At 36.2% G+C, this 12,933-nt stretch overlaps 2 pseudogenes; both read right to left on the reverse strand.

The window, feature by feature from the left end:
- Positions 1-1,747: 1,747 nt before the first annotated feature.
- On the reverse strand, positions 1,748-2,197 carry LOC149162111 (putative 3-hydroxyisobutyrate dehydrogenase-like 1, mitochondrial pseudogene; annotated as a pseudogene).
- Positions 2,198-3,469: 1,272 nt separating this feature from the next.
- Positions 3,470-12,933, reverse strand: part of LOC149162112 (large ribosomal subunit protein uL3 pseudogene) — a 54,563-nt pseudogene continuing 45,099 nt past the window's right edge.

Here is a 12,933-nt window from a genome sequence, read left to right on the forward strand (position 1 = left end):
TCTGAAAATGGAAATTCTAACAAGAGTAGTCTTTGAAAATGAAATTATATGTTTAATTACATGTATTAGACATTATACACTTTGTTAAAAATATTGCATTTAGATATTTCGATAATGTAATATAACTTCATAAAGAATTAACCCTAGAAGGCAACAACATGTTCACCCCAATGAACCAAAGTAAAAAGAGGTATATCATTGATTGGTTTCCTATTATATAAGTCTCTAGGCAAGGAGGTGCTCAACTATGGGAAATTGTCTTGGTGACTTCTACCTTCACCTTCAATATGAGAGTGATGGAAACCTAATGGATGACCAATATCAGGTTCTAGAGAAGTGGTAAATATTGTTCAAGACAATGTCATATACTCAAGTGGCTCTTCTAAAAACTGAAAAAGCACCACCACCCCTTTCCTAAATAACCCATTGGGTGGGATATGACTTGTATTTGATGTTCACATCAACATTTTTAGCAGAATTCTCAAATGTAGAACTTCAAAATTTTGTATTGAGGTGGAGGTAAAACCTACGTAAAAATAAAATATGTTATTTCAAGTTAAAAAAGACTATTGGAGTGACAACATACAATTAATTTATCGTTGAGAATCATTAATGTTTATGCCACAATGTTTCAATGATTTAATGTCATCTATTGTGATTTATTGTGCGTTAAAAATATAATGTTGCAATATTAATACTAAGATATTTATTTTATTTTCTCTCTCCACCTTTTGTGGATCCTATTTTCCTACAGTTTGAAGGGCATGCCAACTAGAATCAAATTCTAGTTCATCCGTGAAATCATAATTATGATTTAGGAAAGGCAAGGGGAGAAAAGAAAGTAATAATAAGCTACAGAGGATATCATGCATGATGAGGATGTCTAAAGTGTTTATTGACATTGTATAGTAAAATATGTTTCCTTAGGCTATATTTGCAATCCACACGTCAACAATATCAAGAAGACAAAAACTAGTAGGAGTAGACCATACCCTGTACTGCCACTTTATCCAGTTGTTGATTACAAAATCTTAACAATTGATAATATCTGTTAGGGATACATTTCTACACTCACTAGATGAAAGAAAACATAGGAAAATATGCTCGGTTTCAATGGCAACCTCATTTATTCCCAAAATTCCAATGAAACCTTGGCTAACTCGTGAGCTCCTCTGGCCCCAATTCTCACTATGGTGTGCCTAACCAGAATGACATTTCAAAAAGGAATGAGGCCTCTTTGATTTCACACAAATATAACACCACAAAGAATTCTAAGAGCAAGCATGAGTCCTAAGGTATCTAATTGGCGACTCTTCCCGTGACGTGAAAAATAAAGGTAAATATCCACAGAAAATACACAACTAAATGAACTTTATATCCTTCTAATTTATATACAATGTATGTTAATCACGATATAAGAAAGCTAGTTTAGACTTCCCTAAAATAAACCAAAAATAGAGAGATGGGTTCCCACAAAGGGAAATTTTTGTCAATGTCATCTCCTAGGGTTTTAGCAAAGAACAAAAAATCAATAAGATTCAAGCAAGAAGTATAATTAAGACATAAAACCCTAATTTTAGTTCAGGTTCCATACCTCAACATGCAACAAATAGTCATAATTTCAGTTCTGGCCATATTGTGAAAATATTAACCCTTTTCGTGGCTGTTGAAAATCATGGAGACGTTGGATGGAGCAAGGGCTACGAGAACCCTCCATTTTGTAGTGCATGGCATGATAGTTACAATGTCAGATTGAGAGTGGCGTGACTGACAAAGAATGGTTACCAAGCCTCTCAGTGGCAATAATAAACGCATGAAAACCCAACCGCCCATCTCCATTAGCCTTCATAGATAGATAAAGTTGGTGATACATGACATTCTTGGGCAGAGAAATCCCCATTTTATTAGCGCCCTACAATTCCATACCTATATCGTTAACCATATAATATGCAAAAATCTCAGGAAAAAAATCTTGTCAGATAAGCCTCTCTACAAACAGATGTTCCATCACCTTCGACTTTGGTGCTCCATGGGAAAGAGACAAGTACTCAAACACATCCAACCCAACTTTGTCAGCAAATACAAGGCCCTCACCAAGACCTGCTAGGTTCCCCGCGACCGTAATTTGATTCGCTATCTTGTAGCTCTGGCTTGAGCCCGGAGACCCCAGATAAGTCGCTAATCCTAGCCCAACCATTTCTCCAGGTCAAAATAAAGGGAGTCAACAAAATATACACTAAGTGGTTCTTACCAAAAATATCGTTGAAGTACCACATTATCTTCAATGGTGAGGTTCAAATCCCCTACCAAAATAAGGGATCCCATCTTTAACAAGCCGTAGGATTCCAATTTATCCTAGAAGTATCTTCTGGAAGAATATGGCGCATATGTATTAAGAATATTAAATTTGTCCTTCGAGCCCCTGATGAAACCAGATAGAAGGATACCTGCAAAGGATTTATAGGCAAGAAAATTCATGACCTTAGGATCCCAAAAAGCCGCAAGACCACCAGAGTTCATTGGCTCTCTTTCGTAAGCAAAGATAAGTATACAAAACCCTAGTTCTGCACATTATCACATAAAAATAAAGAATGGCACTAAAAATCTCTTGGCTCCTTCAATTTTCCTAAATTTGCCTTGACAAACTGCGATGTCTAGCTAAGATTACGATAAAAATGCTTCAGAAAGCTTTTCCCTGTCTAATTTATAATTTTTTTCTACAATTTTTATTTTTGTTAAGATGTATGGCACCTACTAAACGTCAATTTTGACAAAATAAAATCCAATTTTGCCTCTTTTCATAAGTTTTGACTCATCAATCCCAAGTTTTAAATCAATTTCGACAAAAATGCAGTCTCAAATTGAACAAAATTCCTCTCATGTTTCAATTTAGACAAAGGAATCCAAAATATTCACACTCTACATCATTATTTAAAATAAGCAGCTAAAAATAAACTAAGTTTGTCCATTTTTCCACCCAAATTCTGCTTACAAATTATGGCATTGAGGAAGCCAAATCACATCACACATCATTTGCCTCCACATATCCGACAATTCATAACAGCATACATGGTCTGTTATAGGGTCTGAGATTAATCGAACTTACCATCCTAAGATCTGGCCATACATAATGGTCTCGTTTCCCTACAATAAATAAAGGGTCTGGAACTCAGCAAGAATTCCCCATCTCTGCAAGCTACAACCAATATCATGGCTCCACTCAGCTCCCCCATGTATCTCTCTCCATATGACCCTGACCTCATTCCAAAACCTATATTTCATGGAAGGTGTTAAAACCTCGAGGAACTCACTAATATGGCAATGGAAGTGAAGACTAAGCACAGGATCCATGGCCATTGACTTACCTTTACCATTGTTGTTACAAGAGGTTTGAAGACGAAACATTTTGCAAGGTAGAGCATAAATCAATGATCCACTGTTTCAATTTTCTCTCGGAGGTTTGAAGAAATTAGCATACATAAGCCTTCAATTTACCAAAAATCTTGGCCTTCTCCTAGATTTCCTGTAACCTCCCATGTCCAAACTTAGAGGATGTATCAATGAATTTCAACTTGATTTTCTCCGAGGCAGTATGCAAGATATGTTTCAAAAATGACTGTCATAAAGTAACAACCCGCTTCTTGGTGCCCATACAACATCCTCTGATCATAATGTAATCATCTTTTACAATACCGTAGTGAGGAAACCCACCTATTGGTGTTATATCCTTTTCATTCCTATCAAATTCAGTCATTGCACTGTGAGATTCTTGATATTTATTTCCACCCTTATAGATCTTCTTAGTCATCTCAATACAATGATGGTACCCATTCTGACCAACATTGGAAATAGTAAATGAAACCCTAGCTAGATTCCAAGCACCAATACAAGCAACCTTTCGCAAACCCCTGTGAGTTTTACGAGGTAGTATTGTAACACCCCACCTGGTTACAACACCTTCATTCCATTTTCCCTTAATTACATCAATAATGTCAATAATTTCATCTTTCTGAAAAAGAGCATCAGTCAGAACCCATTTTTCAAAGAAGTTATATGCAAAATCTACCTTCTAGGGAATTGTTCCCCCGTTTACTTGGATTTCCATTAGGTGAGCCATTTTATGCTTCAATCCTTTCATATTCTTAATCTGGGTGTGCACTAGAACCCTGATGATGGTAGCATACTTCTTCATTTTCTCGAACTCGCCCTAGATTTCCTTCTTACCCTCCTAAGAGTCATACTTATTGGCATATTTAGTGAAAGCCTTTTTCTTGGCCCTGTACCAGTTCTTGTAAAATTGCTTTCACACCTCCTTTTGAGGTGTTAATCCCAAATTGTGTTAAGGGTTCGAATCCCTCTAGGATTCATTATATAATGACCACACCCATGTTCAACATTAGCAAGGTCTCGATTACTATTACGGCTTCACAAGTCTGAGCCCAAATTGTGTTAAGGGTTTGAAGTCGTCGAGGAGTTTTTATAATATTGATCATGCCCACGATCACCAATGGCGAGGTCTCGATTATTGTTATGGCTTCACATATCTCCTTCTTGCAAAGCTTGGATCTGGGCTTCTCGACCTCTCTGACAATGTGGGTCATGCTAGCCTTCTAGCCCAAGAAGGTCATCAGCTTGCAAGGCTTCGATGGGTCATCCCAGGGGAATGACTTTCACTTTTCCTCTTGTGAGGGAGAAAGCCCAAAGAGCCATGCCTGGGATGCTCAAACTTCCTGTGACTAATATGAGACCCATGAGTTTGTGTATTTTGGGGGAAGGTTTAAGATGAAATGTTGATTTTTCTTAAAATATGTCTTAAATTAAATGGCATATAATTTAATATTAAATAATATGAGGGCGTGTTTTTTGCGGAAAGGTTTAAGACGAAAAATGTATTTTGTCTTAAACAAATGTCTTAAATGACCCTCATGTGTAGTAGTTCCTTATAGAAATTCTAGAATTTTGCATAGAATCAATTTACCAGAGACATGTTTGGCCATCTCATATTTGGAAACTACCAAACCTACCTATTGTAAAGAAATGTTTTGTTATTGTTTTCAAGGCTTGTTTTTCTTACTATGGAAAGCCAAGACCAATGCTAACCACCAATGCCAATGCACTCTAATTCCATATGACAATTGCATGAGAAATCTACCTTCCAATTTGGGTTCAATATTTGAGTGCTTACAATGCCAACTAGATAAATAGGCCTCTGTTTACGAATTTGCAACTCCCAAAATCTGTTGTGACAACACAGAGAACCATGATAATTTACAAATTTAGCTCCATAGATTCAAATATGAATGGTTGTTCATGAGTTACCATGCACATGCCTTGGTATTTTATGCCAAAAGTACACAATGGTGCATTGATTATTAGCTTGGGAAACATAGTAAACTGATTATTAGCTTGGGAAATAGAGCACAAGATTTTCCCACAATTGATTATTAGCTTGGGAAATAGAGCACAAGATTTTCCCACAACAGTAAATCCCACAAGAATATGTATGAGTTGTACATTTAATATTTAAGCAAATTTATAAGTAGGAGATCACTAAAACGATATTTGCACTAGTCAGCAAACCATCCAAATGATTTTAGTGTCGTAATATAGTTTATAGAAATTACCTGGATGAATATACCATAACCAACATACCATGAATGGATGAAACACTGGAAGTGTGAGGGAATTACACCAAGCAACAAAACAATGAGTTAGAGCCCAATACAGATGATTGTCACCAATGAAAATGGTCTGAAATTTCCACACAATTACACCAATGATTTGAGGGAAAGTTGACTCTCATTGAATAATGAACTAATCACTAGAATTCCCAGTCAAATAATGAGGCTGGATGTGCATTCAATTAACCTTGGAAATCCTATGAATTGATGATATTGTTGTGATTCAACAATTCATTGAATTAACTGTCATGATGCCAACATCTTGGTGCAAGGAACTTGGCAAGGTTGAGCAACATGGTCACAGGTATTGCCAAACTAGTCACAAGGTGAATGTGGACTTTGTTGGAATCATGTCTTGGGAAACAACATGTGCATGGAATCATGGACCCTAACTCTAAATATACCATGATGGAGTATGGTAGGATCAACTTTCTACAGGATCAACTAAAGCCCACTGGGAAAATGTATGTATTACTACCACATGCATCACCTAATTTTCAACATAATCTATTTATGCAAATTATGTCAAATGGGAAATATTGGCTAAGTCCAATGAAAATTAGGTAGAAAGCCTTATGGGGCCTTCAAACAATAATATCTTGATCTCAATGACAGCATAGGTAAATCATTAGGGACAATTTGTTTTTCAACCAACCATGTTAGTAGCAAATCTTCACAAAATGCAGGCATGCAAAGATTTCTTTTAGTTCTAAGGAATAACCTAGTTAAAGCTATCGATATATGACTTGGACTCTTGCATGTAGTTATATGGGATTCAATCTACCTACATGAAAGTTTCATGTTATGGTTATCTTTGAGATTTTGTTCCTAGAGACAACATAAGTTATAACATTTAGAAGGTTTCTCATGCCAACAGTGGATGTCATGAATTCTTATGGAACTGGTTACCCCTCTTCTAAGGGGTGCCTATAGTGATATTTTTCACTTTCATGGGCATTTTTGTGAGTAAAACAGTCTGGATACATGGTTACAGCATTAGGCCAAAACTTTTCCTTACATTTTTCTCCATTGATAATCAACATACCCCTGCCTAGAACCCATCTATCTCCCCCTTTTCTTCCAGATCCACAAATCCCTTTCTAGGTCATGAAAATGGCATCAGGATTTTTTTTCAAACAAAACTAAGCATTTATTTCGGCTCTCATAAGTTCAAAACCTGGTATGCTTGCAAAAGTTACAACAAACATGAAAATATCCCAAAACCCTAAACTTTATGATGACCTTAAATGAAAATAATCAAGTTGAATTCCATAATATAAAAAACTAACTCAACAACCCTAACAAAAATACCATGACATGTAGGACTTCAACGGTAGGAGTTCTGGAAACGAGCACGAGCACCATGACCTCTGAACTTCTTGGGCTCACAATGCCTTGGATCAGTCACCAGCAAAGTCCTGTCATACATGACGAGGATATCCTTTATATCCTTCTTCGAATGATCGTCCACATATTTTTGGTAGAAGGAAACTAGGACCTTCGCAATACTCTGCCTAATGGCATAGATTTGCAAGTGTGCCCTCCTTTCACTCTGATTCTCATATTCATGCTAGTGAAATGATATGCCTAATGACATAGATATGCAAGTGTGCCCTCCTTCACTCTGATTCTCATATGCACACTAGCAAAGTCGTGGCATCGCAATAGAAGAATGGACTCGAATGCCTTACGACTGAAGCATTGAATGGAATCCACTGCCACCATTGTTGAATGCTCAGTTAGTATCTCTCTAGTTTCACTGTAAAAATCTCACACCATATCTCGGGCTCTTTCTTAACCTTAGGGCTCATATACGATGGGTTGAAAATGGCATAAGAAATCGGCTTATGTTTCCATACAACCCTCCATTGGTTCATCATAGAGAACGAAGGAAAGGATAGAATCCCCCTTACAAGGGAATGATTGGGGAAAATGTGAACAAAGACCTCTCTACTGATATAACATGTGTTTGATATTTTTTTGGTGCCAGAGCAACTCCCTTAATAAAACGTCTTCCACCAATTTTTTTTTAAGACAATTGTATTTCACTTAGTTTACTACATTTTTTCTTATGACAATTGTATTTCACTTGGTTTGAGATATTTTTTTAAGACAATTTTAATGTTTAAGACTTAAAAAATGTCTTACACTACCCTTTCGTGTAGTCGTGCACCTTTCAAGACCTTTCCAAACTAGGAAAGGTACATCCACAAATCTCAGGGTGCCCTTAGCATCAGGCAATACTTATGAGCTAGTAAGAAAGTGCAGGCATATTAACTCAAGGATTTGAAACCCAAAGTTTATTTTTGGGTGGGAAATTTTATAGGCCCATACTATACTTGGCCAATATTTGGCACATGGAGAATTTGAATGTCTAGAATAAAATGAAATAATGATGTAGGACTAACCTGAGCCAAAGAATAGGGCAATGTAGAGTACATTCTTGCACCCCTTTCACTGTAGAACATAATTCTTTCTACTGCAACCAAAGGTTGCACATTTGAAAGTTGTTGACTCCTAAGAATATAACTACTCCATACAAAGCCCCAACAATGATAAAGAGATCATTTTTCATGCCCCTGATATGCAGTAATCTATTCATTAGTATCTAAGAAGAGTTTATATCATACAAAATGAGAACATCACACATTTTGATGATCTGTCTATCCAAACAAAATATTTTGGGCAGTAATCTGTCATACAAGATATTTTCAACTACATACTACTTTGTGTTGACTTTCCAAAAGATAGTTTCAAAGAGAAAAGAACAGGTAGGTGTGAAGAAGTATCTAACAACATTATAATCAATACTTTGTTAGTAAGTCCACCACTACTTCCATAGATAGGACGTGAATTGTCCAAAGAATGATTATGAGTATTGGGTAGTGAAGTATAGATCTTGAGTTGAGCTCTTTATCGAAGGTTCTATTCTGCCTTCATGTCCAAGAAAAATAATAAAATCTTAAAATGTGACTTTGAATTGGATATCTTAGTATCTTGTAGACTCGTTATCATGATAACGAAAGGATTCTAGTGCCAAAACATTAGCAACTTGAATGCCTACTTGTGGAGGGAATAGTTTTTGTAATTCTCTGCAAAGTCTATCCCTAGACAATGTTTGACAACAATAGAACTAACTTCCAACATCCATGTAATTGGGTTGTATTTTCTTTGATCTTTGCTACTCCTTGAATAGCCTGTAGTTTGCATGGTTAAAGTAAGAAAATTAACTCACATTTAGACATTAAATTGACAGACTTTTGTTAAAACCATTCCTTTTCTAGCTACAGGACTATGCAAAGTGCTTACCTAAAAATATTCAACAATCTTGCGAGAATTATGGCCTAGTGGCCTGAAGTGAATGACATTCCCTCATCTTTTCATCAACAATAATTGAACCCATTATAGTAATTCAAAAATCACCACTCTAAAATAAACAATATAAGTTATCATATACTCTAGACATTGCTTTATCTCATAAAAACCTTCAAATATGTCAATGTTAGGCTGATGAATGGTACATATAACCGTCCTTACAGTATCTATTGTATTACAAACAATTTACATCACAATTGCAGCTACTATGGCATCCAAAATATAAGTGGGCTCATCCATGAAAATTATAGAAGGATTTGAAACAAGCTCAACAACTATTGTTAGCCTTTTCCTTTGTTCTGTTGACAATCAAGTCACACTAGGCAGGCCTACTAGTGCATCCCTTAAATTGTCTAATTCTACAAGTTCCATGACTTCATCAACAAAGGCCTACAAATTGGTATCTTTTGCAAGTCAACAACATGAGAATTTGGCACCATGTCATAAGAGAAATTGATTAGTTTTGTAGACTTACAACTTTGGTTTCTTTGTCAACGTCCTTCAAAATACAGAGAAACAAAAAAATATATCAATGATTCCCAGACAGTGACATGTGGAGAATGTATGTCATTCTACTCACAGTTATCGAAAATCTGAGAAAAGGTTTCCTGTTTTTTGGGAAATCCATATATCTAGATATCACCCTCAATATATCCTCCAATCTTCCTTCCAGCTAAGACATCCATGAGAGTTGTCTTCCCTACACTAGTAACCCCCATAAATGTCATAAGAACACCAAGTATGAATGCACCTGTAACATAGTAATTGAAGTTGATCTTTAGTCACTCATTCCCTCAATTCCTACAAACGAATCCAAAATTAGTCAGCCAAATCCATCAAGTACGAGAATCCACAAAAAATGGCAATAGTTGGATCACATAATATATCAGTCTCAAGGGTCAAGTTCCATACAAGGGGCATGTCAACAAAGTATTTGAAATTTTCAAAAGACATGGCTAGTGGTTGAAATGGAAAAATCATTCCTCGCTTTGGAACAACACATGTTGCATCCTCCAATTCCAACTCATTATTCCCTGCTAGATTAGTTGGTCGAATGCTCATTTGTCTGATTTGCATTTCGGTTGCATAACCATTGATTTTTTTTTATATAATTGAAAATCATGGAATCACCTAAAATCTAGTTCCTTTATAGTTCAATATATTCAACAAAATTTGAGAAAGAGATGGTTAAAAATTTTCTTACAAGTATTATTGTCATTTGCAGAAGACAAAGAACATGAGAAAGATCCTCTTCTTAACCTTGTCTTGTATTGAGACCTTACTATGCACCATTCTATTGGGATTGCATTTCTTCATTAGCTTCTTCAGAAATAACGGCTTGAGGTTTCCCAAGAGCTACGCATAAACAAATCCCATATCATTTCATATTGGAATTGATTTGATAAAATAGAAATAAATAAAAAGAGAATGGCAGGTATGTGTTTAGTTAAGAAAATCGTGATTTAGATATGCAAGAGCAAAGTTAAGCAACATCACACATTGAAGAGTAATGAAAATACCAACAAAGCACCAAATCTTTTCCAATACCAATATCCTTGTGTAAATATGTTACGACACTTCAACACAGTAAGGCCTAGATTCGTGGTGTTTCATGCATTCTGAAGGCCAACATGGTTCCATAAAACTAGTTGATGTAATGCATGGTTGCATAAAAACTCTTCATAATTAAAAATATATTGGTTCTATATAATTTCACAGAATCCGTAGTGGATCAAAATGGTTGAACACTTACAATATTCCATCTAGGAGCAAGCATCTCATTCATGCAGATTGCATTCTTTGCATATATCAAAGGTTAGCACTAGTAGCCCCATATCCACCAATTTGGGACGATATTTTCATTTGAAATCCATCAAGCTTGAGACCTATTCATCATCCAAGGGAAGAACAGGAATATAGAAGGTGTATGGTTGGTTTGATGAAGGTTCTTCCAGAGATACATTTCACTATGAGGATCCATTCGGGCATGTTTTACATGTAATTGGAGGAATGGTTACATTTATTACATTCTCTATTTTCATGTCATTTATTGATATCCTTGTTCTTAGGTTAAAACTAGGGTGTAAGACCATGTGGATGAAGGATCTGAGAAAAAAGGAAGCTTTACAAGATGAACACCCAACTTGAGATCATTCCATGTGGCACTAAGTTACACATGGGTTTGGTCAAAGGCCCACTTGAGTCTTGAGGTTGGACACCCTCTTCAAGGAGGTGCTTGGGGGATGTTGCAAGTAAGAAGGGGTGATAAATAACCCTAATGGAAGAGATTATGTGTATTTGAAGGTGTGTTTCCCCCTCAAGTAGAAATTTTTGGGGACAAGGAAACATTTTCACATATTTGGAGGCATATTTCACCTTTTGAGGTATTTGGGTTTAAGTACATTACAAAAATTCAAACCTAGGTGACTATTATCCATATGATCCTAGTTAAATAGATAAATTGCTAAATTTAATATAATGTAGAAATTACTTTCATATCATAGCATCAATCACACAATAACTGAAAATTTAAGCAGTGGAAGAATAAAAGAGTTTTGTAGATACATAAGTAATTTCTTCTCAAAATCAGCTTTGCATACCTCAAGGAAATCTCTACAAGCTACTAAAATAACAAATGCATGGTCATCATAATCATCTCAAAATGAGGTATATGATCTACACAAAAAATAAAGGCAGAAGTTGTACAACTGTTGTATTGCTCCATATGGCCATACATATCCATATGATTGTATTGATTCTTTGTACAATTTCCTTTCAACCTATTGAAAACCTGTAATTTCATCCTTATTGTGCATTTCTTTCTCTCAGTTGTTCAATGTGGGAAATACCTCTCTATCTTGTCTTATTTATGCTTTTCTGAGACATGTACACGTTCTTGCTTGCACTACATTGCTCAATGTACATACTGTTTGAGACCCTTTCTTCATATCTAGAAGAAATTGTGCATGAGGAGATACCATGTGGTTGTTGACATAATCAAACCCTTAGATGAATATTAAATTCATGCTTTTAAATGATTTCATGAAATAGAAAGTGGAAAGTGGCAATATGGGCCCATTTTATTCATTCAAAAGACAAAAGGAGGTGCTCCACTTGAGGAGGATTAGGGCCTTGAAAATAACCATGAATAAAATGGCACAAGGCCACCGATAGAGACGTCATCTTAGAGAAGATTTGATAGGAACCAAAATTATTGTAAAGCCCCAACCATGGCCACCCAAATACAAACCAACAAACTGCACTAGCAGATAAGCAGAGAAAAAGAACCGCAGGGCCCATGGCATCACGACATCCTTCACACCGATGAACCCCGTCCCTTATTGTCTCCATCATATTGTGCTCCAGCACCATCAAACCAACATGAAAACTCGTTGAGGAGAAAATGTCGCCGAAAATGGGGTCAAAAGGCACAAATGCATTTTCCAGTGTCCCCTTGTTATGTATATCTCCCACCAAAGAAGAGGAGTTTAACTTAATCTTCGTCAATGAAGAACAACTATCATTGTCCTCAAAGCCACCAGAATTCACCTAACAACCTTTGGCATCTTCACCATGCCCAAGTCTACAACTTAATCCACATCCTCTGACTACGTTGTGTTGGATAACGCCTCCTCATACCACCATTCAGATAAACTATCAAAGCCTAGAAACCCTTGACCCTCATAGAAAACCTTCGCAAATCCCTCTCCATTCACATCTAAATTTGAAACATTATAAAAAAGTATTGGTAGCGTATAATCTTATCCCTCGTCCAACAAGTCGTCCCTTGAAGCGATGATGCCATTTTGGCCTTTGGTAATGGTCAATCCCATATCCTCTGATGATCCGTCATATTATCCCCATCCCTCTATGGACT

The sequence above is a fragment of the Pinus tabuliformis genome, chromosome 5_2 (genome assembly GCF_031772625.1).
Source record: "Pinus tabuliformis cultivar Carrire ecotype Pingquan chromosome 5_2, CPIR1, whole genome shotgun sequence".
Lineage (NCBI taxonomy): Eukaryota > Viridiplantae > Streptophyta > Pinopsida > Pinales > Pinaceae > Pinus > Pinus tabuliformis.